General features: G+C 44.4%; 1 long non-coding RNA gene and 1 pseudogene across 1 annotated transcript in view; both read right to left on the reverse strand.

Moving 5' to 3' along the window:
• The window catches only part of LOC116057041, a 395,907-nt pseudogene that overhangs the window by 235,589 nt on the left and 149,005 nt on the right, over positions 1 to 11,313 (reverse strand).
• LOC118495149 overlaps positions 7,324 to 11,313 on the reverse strand; it is an 18,303-nt gene continuing 14,313 nt past the window's right edge. Inside the window, exon 3 of the long non-coding RNA XR_004897473.1 lies at positions 7,324 to 7,449. This is a non-coding gene — a long non-coding RNA (uncharacterized LOC118495149). The remainder of the gene's footprint in view (positions 7,450 to 11,313) is intronic.

Consider the following 11,313-nt stretch of genomic DNA (forward strand, 5'->3'; position numbering starts at 1 on the left):
GGATCAAATTTCACAATGTTTTCATCTAGTTATGCCTTTTTTCATCAAGGAAAAACAGTAAATATTGTGAATGTGTACAGTAATGTTGAGATGATATTTGAGTGAGTTGGCAGATCTTATGAATTTCACCTTCTTTCCTCATGATTGTAATTTTTTATCATAATTTAAATTTTCATTTAATAATTTCACTTTTTTATTACGCTCGTTTTCATTAACTGTTATTTATTTATTCATAGGAAGAGGTGTGTTGGCATTGGAGCCAATTCGTAAAGGCTCATTCATTTTGGAGTACAGAGGAGTTTTGAAAAAGACTGAGAAAACTGCAGCATGGAATGAGTATACATACATCTTCAAACATAAAGGAACGGAATATTGGTGAGTAAGCTGAATTGTAGGATTTTATTCTTGATCAATAGCCAAACCACACATGACCCGTGTTTCCACTATGGGGCCGAATAGTGGCACTACGATGACCGGGACGTCGCAGATGGTCCCCACTGACATGCCAGTTAAGAGGGCCGAGTGAGGGGAAGTTCTTGTCAAGTTCCTGTCCCACTCCCCTTATCGCGTGGTAAGGGGCGAGAGTTTTGATGTCCGCGTAATCGTAATAGACAGCTTTTTGTAGTGCTACTTTGTCGTTGCCCTACTTGTCGAACATATTTTGTTTTTAACTGTGTACTAGGCTAATGCTCCTCTTCTGCTAGGTTTTAAAAATGCCGCTTGATTTGGCGCTTTCTGATAACGTCACATCCTGCTCTGTTTTCACCCAATCAGCGAGTAAACCTTAAGCCCCACCTGGGAGCTTTTCGGGGCCGATCTGAGTACCTACTCCGAGGCAGGAGATGCCCCTGAGGGGGAAGGCCCTATAATAGAGGACACAGCCCCAGCCCCGTATTTTGGCCTGGTTGGCCCCGTAGTGGAAACGGCCCTATGCCCTATGAAATTTCTGGGTGATAGAAATGCTTGCCAAATTCTGGACCACAATTTTGTTAACATTTTTAGTAACTCATTCTTGTAACTCCTGTAGCATTGATGCTTCAAGTGAAGATGGGACACTTGGCAGACTCGCGAATGATGCTGAAAAGCCGAATGCGAAAATGAAAAAATAGAGGTACCCAGTCTGTGTTTGTTTGCCATCGTTGACATTGAGGAAGGGCAAGAAATAACCTATGACTACGGAGGAGAAAACCTGCCATGGCGTTCTTGCCAAAGGCATCAAATATCCAAGGTAGAGTACATTTGACCAATTAAATCTATTTAGAATAGTATATAATAAGAAGACTGCAGCATCGCATAAGATATTTCTCTCTGTCTCCTTTCTGTCCTCTGTCCGTCCTCTCTGTCTCCTCTCTCTGATAGGGATATAATATATATAATTTCTTGCGGGCCGGATATAATGGAAACGCGGAAGTTTGATATATCAGCTCAATGTCAAATTCAGTATTTCAGCAGCAGATGTTCTACATTGAAATAACTGTCATGTCTCCCTCTTTCATTCTCCTCTGGTTCCCCCGTTTTTGCCTCTCCATCAGCCTATGGCTCCAACTACAGTCGAGAAACTTGTTCTCCACACACCAGTCGTCTCTCCATCTACAGGCCACACACCAGTCGTCTCTCCATCTACAGGCCACACACCAGTTGTCTCTCCATCTACAGGCCACACACCAGTCGTCTCTCCATCTACAGGCCCGCACCATTCCTCTCCTCCACAGTGCTCCCTGAAGAGGTTTGTCAGTACATTTGTTGGTGTAGCTTTAAATGCAGAAAGTGTTTTAACATGACCTGAAACGTGGCCATGAACTATTATTTTACAGAAAAGTGAAGAAATCAGATATTAAGCTGTTCAAAATAATAGCAGTGTGGGGTTCAATGAATGAGGCTATTGATTCTGTGAAAAAAACAGGTGGCCCACATTGCAGGATGAAGGCAGCAGATGTTGTACATGCTAGTTATAGTGCATTTCTGGAGAAAAGCCCAGAAGGGTATCAAACTTCTACAGTAGTACAAATATGGTCTGTACTCATAAAACGAGGCATTGGAAAGTTTGTAAGTACACCAGGAGTTTATTAAAATAACACTTACCTGATGGTTTCTACTCTGCTGCTACTGCTGTAAACATTGTCGAAATCTCGCGCGATGCACTGAGGAAAAATAACTAGTGGTCTACTAGCAACACCGGGTGATTCCATGAGATTTCGACGATGTTTACAGCCATAGCAGTAGCAGCACAGTAGAGGCTGGGGTTTGGCGAGCTTCATCCCGAGACCCGAGCGAGGTGGCCAGGCACTGCCACACACCACAGATCCATCCCAGCGATGCTGTCTACCTGCTGTTCACGCTGTTGTGCAGCATCACAAGGAGGATCCATGGTGTTGAGTGGATGTGCCTGGCCACCTCGCTCGGGTCTCTGTATGGAATGTGCCAAATTCCTCCAGTTTTCCCAGGCAGCAGCACTGACGAGCTGTACATGTATGTCTTTGTAGGTTACAACATTAATGCTAACCTTAGTATTTTGTTGTTTTAACAGTTTGCACCACTGTCTGGCATACATACTGCTTTCACTCCAAAGACAAAAGACTTTGGTAAGTAGTTATTTTGGTAACCCTTTACTGGAAGCAGTATCCATAAGGTTTTCATGCCACCTACACCTACATAAGCACTAAGAACTGGCATAAACAGATATTTATTGAAATGCTTTTCCAAAAGGTTTAAAGTGTTAGTTCAAATAGTGTATTGTGTGTCATGGGTAATAGATTTGGTGTTAACAGTGAAGGTAACAAAATTCATTCTCAAATTGATGTCACCAAAATAATTCTTTGACTGCGGTCATGGTAAAAGTTAATACCTGTGGCATATACGTTAATTAGGGACTCTCACAGATACTGATACCTCTATTTTGATTTTAAAACAAAACACAAATTAAATTTGAAATGGTATGAACTTTGAACACATCAGAAAGGTGAAAAGTCCTAGCAGTCCACTACACCAAACATGTAATGGCAGCATCAGCAGTGACTTGTCATTATGTGTTAAGCACAATGTTTCCAAAACTTTTTTATAGGAGTTATAGGATCAAATTTCACAAGGTTTTAATCATTGAGCAAAACGTAAATATTGTGAGTCTGCTCAGTAGAAGTTCTAGCCAAATATGTTCAGATAATATTTGATGTGTGTGAGTTGGTAGATCTTATGAATCACAGCTTTGAAGCCTGAGTGTTACCTGTTGAAGTGTTACATACCAACAGTGAATCAGTGATGTTCAGTTTCTGGAAATTATAGTCATTGTCTCGTATCATCAAATTCAGTATTTCAGCAGCAGATGTTCTACATTGAAATAACTGCCATGTCTCCCTCTTTCATTCTCCTCTGGTTCTCCCTTTTTGCCTCTCCATCAGTCTGTGTCTCCAACTAGAAAAAACTGTTCTCCACACACCAGTCGTCTCTCCATCTACAAGTCACACGCCATTCCTCTCCTCCACAGTGCTCCCTGAAGAGGTTTGTCAGTACATTTGTTGGTGTAGCTTCAAACACAGGAAATGCTTTAACCTGACCTGAAATGATGCTCATTTTCTGCTTCTGTATATAGGGCTGGGCATCGTTTAAAATCTTTCGATCCGGTGCCAATTTCGATACCTCAGTTTTGATACCGGTTCCTAACGATACTTTTTTCGATACCATATTTTTTAAAATCTATTTCAACATCAACAAAAATCCATTAAACACAAAACTTTTATTTTCTACCTTAATTGTGACTCAAAACAGTTATCAAAATTAAAAACATTCTGGTAACACTGCTCACTCAGAGTAACTAATAAAACTGGTTGTGCTTTTGGATCGGGGTGCACCATTCAGATACTCAGGATTGGTATCAATCCGAACTTTAAAAATTAACAAAAAGGAGAAACCTTTTTGCCACAACATGAACATATTATAAATAATAAATAAACAAATGACATTGTGTACAGGCTAATATAGAACTAACTAAAATGCAAAGGAATGTAAACAACAAAGACTTTTTATGTCAAACTGCATTATGACACAAACCTTTTAACAATAAACCTGGTGACTGCCCTGTTGTCAACATTGAACTAATGAAGAACTAACTTAAGTGCAAAGGAATGGAATTGAATTGCCTTGTTGCTGAAAGGTGCTGTAGAAATAAAGTTGCCTTGCCTTACAACCTCAACCTGTCAGTCAGTCATCAGGGCACAGAAACCACCGTTGTGCCTGCTTGTCTCAGAGGAAGTGTAAAACAACAGCACAGCAACCGCTTTCGGCTCGCAATTAATATATCACAGCAAACGCTGTCTGCGTGAAGTTTTGAAAAACTGTAACCACACTTGAAACTGCTTTATCGGCATTGCCGTGACTCACTGTGACTTCAACAAAACTGCAGAGCTGACGTAGTTTGCACCTCTGCTCGCGCGTGTGTGTCGGTCGGAGCTCCGCTCTCTGTCAGTATACAGAGAGGACAGATAAGCTTGCGCGTACGCGCTCAGACGCTTTTGGAACCGAAATTTGGCAACGAAAGAAAAATAATTTTTCGATACACATAGGATCGATTTTTTTCGGTGCCATAAAAGTATCGACGTTCGGTGCCCAGCCATATCTGTATATGACTTATGATTTGGTATGGTCCTATAACCCTTGTGTGTTTTGTGTGTATGCCTGCTCATAGTGTTTGAGGCCATTGTTTGATATATGAGGACAGTAGTGAGAAGCAACACTTTAGAACAAAGCGTGTCTGTGTTTGTGTTACGGCTGTTCGATAAATTGATTATACATCGTAATTCAATTTTTTTTAGTTATGATGATGTTGACAAAATGAAATTGCTAAATCGAGATTTTCTCTTCAACTACTTGAGCAACCGCTTAATTACTTCAGCGACTGACCCCCGCTAACATATCTACCGGCTTGTTTACACTTGACTTCAATTCATTGTTATTAAATTGAACGTCGTCATACTTTTACTTATGTACTGCTGTTTAACACGAGGTGGACAACACGGCTCCATCTGCTCCGCTAACGTCTCCCCCCTCCTACTCATAGTTGTAGTATGTTTACAACCGCAACTATCTATCTATCTCATCTAAAATAACAGGAGAGGAGAGGTGTGGAGTTTGACACTCTCTGACATGTTACAATATGTTACTGCAACCTCATAACAGTGTCTTCCTGTCTGGAAACAACATTTCAAAATAAAAGCCAGCGAACAAACAGAAAAAAAAATTAAAGTGAACCAGCAGAGTATGAGCATAATTAATTAGCTGTGTGCTCAGCAGTTAAAATCACTGCTATAGTCCACACGGGGGCATTTCTACAAGATTCATGGTCCCTAGACTGCTGCCACTTCCACACTCAGTATTTTGACCGCTTTGAGCAACTTATGTGACATCATTTCTTTGTCTTTTGTTGTTAAAATGATGATAAAAATAATCAAAATTTATTTTTTTTAACTATTTTTAGGCCACATCAAACAGTCCTAGTTTGTGTGTGTATGTGTGTGTATGTGTGCGCGTGCGCGCTCAGTAGTGGTTTATAAAAGCACAATGAGAAGCATATGAGGTCCAGTTGCTTGTTGATTGTCATGTAGTGCTTATTGCAGGTGTTATATATGCCTTATGTTTTCTTTTCTTTTCCTTGTATTTTAATCAGAATGAAAGTGACTTCAGTGAAGAGGAGGCATCAGATGATGTATGTGATCCAGAATACGTTCCAGGCTCAGAAAGTGACACAGAAGATGAGGAACCAATAAACAGCTTGGGTCACAAAGATAAAGCGTTTTGCTTCACAAAACAAAGTGTTCAAAAGAGTAAGACATTTGCATCACAAAACCACTTTCAACAGTGAGTGTCCAATTTTAAGTGCAAGGCTTGGAGTTTTGTAACAGTTCTTTTCTTTATCAAATCCTGCTGTTTCTTTTACTGCTTCAATTACTTCAATGAAATTTCCTGTTTTATGGCAAATTTCTGCTTCATTTGCAAGGATTTTCATTTCAAAATAGCGCGACAATTCACATAAAAGAGAATTCTGATATAGCATATGCACTTAGTCTCCCAGCAGGCTCAGCAACTAGGAAGAAGCTCCTAGAGAATCTTCGCAACAGGGGAAACTTCGAGTATAACAGATGTGCTGAAAAAGGAAGTGGTCAGCTTAAAGTGAAGCGCAGAGCCAAGAAGGTCGAATGTAAAAATATGAATATTGTATCCATTGTAAGGGTATGTTTTTGCGACCAGAACTATGGAGACATATGAAAAGGTGCTCCTCCAAACCAGAGGAAGAGGATCGTCAAGGAAGAAAAAGGGTGCTTGGCCTAGCATCTGCAATCCAGTCAGCATGTTCAAGCCCAGTTAATGATGGGGTGCTTAAAATGTTAAGCCGTATGCATGACGATGTCATTGCAAGTGTTATTCGTAATGACTTCTGCCTTCTTCGGTATGCTGACACCCTTTTCAGAAAACATGGACATGACCCTTCAAAACATGACTATATCCGCCAAAAATCCGGCAGCTGGGAAGATTCCTGCAATCTATCCGCAAAAGGTCTTCAATATTAACCTTAGAGGATGCCATAAAACCAGGAAATTTCATTGAAGTAATTGAAGCAGTAAAAGAAACCGCAGGATTTGATAAAGAAAAGAACTGTTACAAAACTCCAAGCCTTGCACTTAAAATTACAACACTGGTTGAAGGTACTATGTTGGTGCAATATTGGGCAAACTATAAAATTAGATATAGACTATAGACCCGTATGTGACCTCAGACAGTGTGTTTCCCTTATTTCGCGCGAAATAAGAGGTGTGGACAAGTTACCAACAAAACGTACAGCTAACAGACCGTCCTGCCAACCTGTAAACATTTTAACATCAATGTACTGTAACGATTTTTCACTCTGAATTCGCTGAAGCGGCTGCTGTTTCTCTGTCGGGTCTCTGCAGCGGGCGGGGCTACTCAGTTCTCCCCGCGAGTGACGCGCGCGTAGGCTATACAGGAGGACCTGACAGCTACGCTTGTTATTGTAAGTGCAATGATAAGTCCAATAAGTACTTTATCAAACCGTATGACTGTGTGTCCCAGCCCAGGATAGGAAATTAACTACAGTGTAAACTGTTTTTATGTTAACGTATTCTGAGCTGTAAGAGTTCCTCTCTTTTTCTTTCAAAGGATACATTTCTGTAAGAGCTACACTGAAGTTGGCAGTTTGATAAATGCAAGTTATTTCAATTGATATTCTGTAATATTTCAATCTTCATGTGCTAAAAGGCACATAAGTTCCTGTAGATGGCAATACACATTCTCTTTTTTTTGCCAAATAAATGCATGTTGAAATCATCAATGTCTTCCCTCTTGCTGTATCAACATCTCAGCTAGCTTTCCTCAGAGATGGTCCCAATAATGTGCTTAAAGTCAAGTCAGATTCAGTTTGTGCATGATTACATGATATAACTACTTTTTAATACTGTATCCTACATTTGGATAATTAAGCTATATATCATATGCTGAAGTATATTTCTGGAGTGTTAAAGATTAAAAGAAAAATAACAAACCGTACAGAACCGAAAACCGTGACCCTAAAACCGTGATACGAACCGAACCGGGGGGTTTGTGAACCGTACCACCCCTAGTGATCGGTATCGGTTATCGGCCCAAAAAATCCTGATAGCGGCACCTCTAACGTCTACTACATTTTTGTGGGTGAGTAAGGCTCCAACACCAACAACTGCTGCATTTGCATTTGTGTTGTCTTTTTAGAATATATCTATGGTGTCATACAACAGCTTGTTTGTTAAGTGTCTTACTCTCCTCAACATGCCAACTTGAAAGGCATAGAAAACAGATGACGCGCAGACACTCAGTTCCTTTTCCTTTTCTGAATTTATTTTGTTAATTCAGAAGGAGGTTCAGTTTCAGGTTGATAACCTTAACCAATCATAAAGGAAACGATACAATTACTGCATTATCAGCTTCTATAACAATAAGAATAATAAACAATCCATTCAAGAAGCACGATTACTATTACTTTACTTTAGAGATTTGAATCATGCAGCCCCATACATCAGTGGAGAGAGTAGACAGGAGTCCAGGATGCCTTGCGTTGAAAAGGTTTATAACTTGATCAAGGAGAAGTAATGAATGATCAGTACATGTTATGTTCTGATGCTCCTTCAATTCTGAAGTGTCTGTCCTCTGGGGAAAAACCACACAGATAATGCCGTAGTTTGAGCCATGCCCAATATGGGCAGATCCAACACATCTACAATATACAGAATTTAGTCTACTGGTCATATAGACAAAACATTGCCTAGATGCCACTCAGGACCTTTGTCCTCCATCCAACATAATATCTAACCTCTGACTCCAGTTACCTTACCCCGTTCAGGGAAAAACAGTCAAACACATATCTGAACTTGGCTGACACGTTGAAGAGTAATGGTTGTCATTCATTCATTCATGATCCAATTATTAATCTAACTCAGATTTCTATTTATGTAAATATTCTCGTTATTCACCAAAGAGGCCACGCAAGAAAAAGCCAAATTGGTCTCTTAAACCACATATGCCTGTATGTGTGTGTGTGTGTGTGTGTGTCAGTCTGTGTGTGTGTGTGTGTGTGTGTGTGTGTGTGTGTGTGTCTGTGTGTGTGTCTGTGTGTGTGTGTTTGTGTGTGTCTGTGTGTCTGTGTCAGGGTTTTGGTATTTGGTTTCCTGTTTTATTTTGTAGTCTGTCTTGTCTGTCTTGTCTTGTCTAATTTACTTCCTGTTTTCTGTTTTCCCGCCTGTTTGATTGTTCTGCCCCGCCCTGATGTGTTCCACCTGTTTGTATCACCTGTCCGTTGTTAGTGTTCATTACCTGGTGTATTTAGTTCCTGTGCTGTTCTTTGTCTGGTGTCGGATCATTGTTTGTTGTTGCGTGTTTTGTGTCTGGTTTTTGTTCCTGTCAGTACGTCGTAGCCTGTTCAGTTGTTTCTGCCTGCTCCATTTTTGGACCGCCTTTGGTTTGCTCCTTTTTTGTATTTAATAAATCCTCGTGCTCATTACTCCTTCGCCTGCTCTCTGCATTTGGGTCCACCAGTCTCTCTCTGCACGTGACAGAATGATCCGACCAACTATGGACCCAGCAGAATTCAAACCAGTTATTCACCCACTGGACTCGGATGGAGAACTGTTGATCGAGTTTTACCGCTCCCTTCATGAAGAGGACCCCGCCTTCGCTAGGCACCTTATGGAGGTGCGTTGGCAGGCCACAGCACGGGAGTTTCGCCTCCCCGTCTCCATGCCTGTGTTTTGTCCTGAGCCTCAGCAGACCTGTGTTCCTGAGCTTAAGCTGACCTGTGTTCCTGAGCCTGAGCTGGCCTGTGTTTCTGAGCCTGAGCTAACCTGTGGACCTGAGCCTGCGCTAACCTGTGTACCTGAGCGTAAGCTAACCTGTGGACCTGAGCCTGCGCTAACCTGTGTACCTGAGCGTAAGCTGACCTGTGTACCTGAGCCTGAGCTGACCTGTGTACCTGAGCCTGAGCTGACCTGTGTACCTGAGCCTGAGCTGACCGGTGTTTCTGAGCCTGAGCTGACCGGTGTTTCTGAGGCTGAACTGACGTGCAACCCTTCTGTTCCCGAGCTGACGTGCAACCCTTCTGTTCCCGGGCTGGCGTGCAGCTCTCCTGACCCTGGGTTGACGTGCAGCTCTCCTGATCCCGGGCGGACGTGCAGCTCTCCTGATCCCGGGCGGACGTGCAGCTCTCCTGACTCCGAGCTGACGGGCAGCTCTCCTGACTCCGGGCTGACGTGCAGCTCTCCTGACTCCGAGCTGGCGTGCAGCTCTCCTGACTCCGAGCTGGCGTGCAGCTCTCCTGACTCCGAGCTGGCGTGCAGCTCTCCTGACTCCGAGCTGGCGTGCAGCTCTCCTGACTCCGAGCTGGCGTGCAGCTCTCCTGACTCCGGGCTGACGGGCAGCTCTCCTGACTCCGAGCTGACGGGCAGCTCTCCTGACTCCGAGCTGGCGTGCAGCTCTCCTGACTCTGAGCTGGCGTGCAGCTTTCCTGACTCCAGGCTAGCTAGCTACTTCCCTGAACCCCGGCTAACAAGCAACTTCCCTGAGCCACAGCTAGCTAGCAACTCCCCTCTTTCCCTGCTAGCTAGCAGCTCTCCTGACTCCAGGCTAGCTAGCAACTTCCCTGAACCCCGGCTAGCTAGCAACTTCCCTGAGCCACAGCTAGCTAGCAACTCCCCTTATTCCCTGCTAGCTAGCAGCTCTCCTGACTCCAGGCTAGCTAGCAGCTCTCCTGACTCCCGTCTAGCTAGCAACTTTCCTGAGCCCCGGCTAGCTAGCAACCTCCCTGAGCCACAGCTAGCTAGCAACTCCCCTGATTCCCTGCGAGCTAGCGTCTCCCCTGAATCCAGGTTAGCTAGCAGCCTTCCTGATCCCAGGCTAGCTAGTAGCCTTCCTGAGCCACAGCTAGTTAGCATCTCCCCTGATTCCCTGATAGCTAGCATCTCCCCTGAATCCTGGCTAGCTAGTAGCCTTCCTGAGCCCCGGCTAGCTAGTAGCCTTCCTGAGCCCCAGCTATCTAGTAGCCTTCCTGAGCCCCAGCTAGCTAGTAGCCTTCCTGAGTCCAGGCTAGCTAGCACTCTCCCGGATCCCAGACTAGCTAGCAGCCCCCCTGAATTTAGGATGGCTAGCAGCCTTCCTAGTGTCCCCGAGCTTCCTAGTGTCCCCGAGCTTCTCCTAGAGTTTCCTAGGGTCCCCAAGTTTCCTAGAGTCCCCGAGTTCCCTAGTGTCCCAAGGCGGTCTTTTATCCGGGATCCCCGGCTGGCTAGCCAGCCCCCTGAATCCTGGCTGGTGTCCAGCCCCTCTGAACTGGCTATAGCCGCCTCTGAGACCGCCCCTGAGACTTTGCCGGTCCCCGGCACCCCTGTGACCTTCCCTGAGACCGTCCTTGAGACCACCCCTAGGACTTTGCCTTCGTTCTGCCCCCCTGAGACTTTGCCCGTGGTGGTCAGGCCCACTCCTGCCGCTCGTGTCCTGTCGGCGGTCAGACCCACTCCTGCCCCTCGTGTCCTGTCGGCGGTCAGGCCCACTCCTGCCCCTCGTGTCCTGTCGGCGGTCAGGCCCACTCCTGCCCCTTGTGTCCTGTCGACGGTCAGGCCCACTCCTGTCCCTCGTGCCCTGTCGGCGGTCAGGCCCACTCCTGCTCCTCGTGCCCTGTTGGCACCCCAGTCAACCTCTGCCCCGGTTGCCTGGCCGCCAGACTCCAGTCCAGCTGACTCGCCGCCAGACTCCAGTCCAGCTGACTCGCCGCCAGACTCCAGTCCAGCT

The sequence above is a fragment of the Sander lucioperca genome, chromosome 5 (assembly GCF_008315115.2).
Source record: "Sander lucioperca isolate FBNREF2018 chromosome 5, SLUC_FBN_1.2, whole genome shotgun sequence".
NCBI classification, from domain to species: Eukaryota; Metazoa; Chordata; class Actinopteri; order Perciformes; family Percidae; genus Sander; species Sander lucioperca.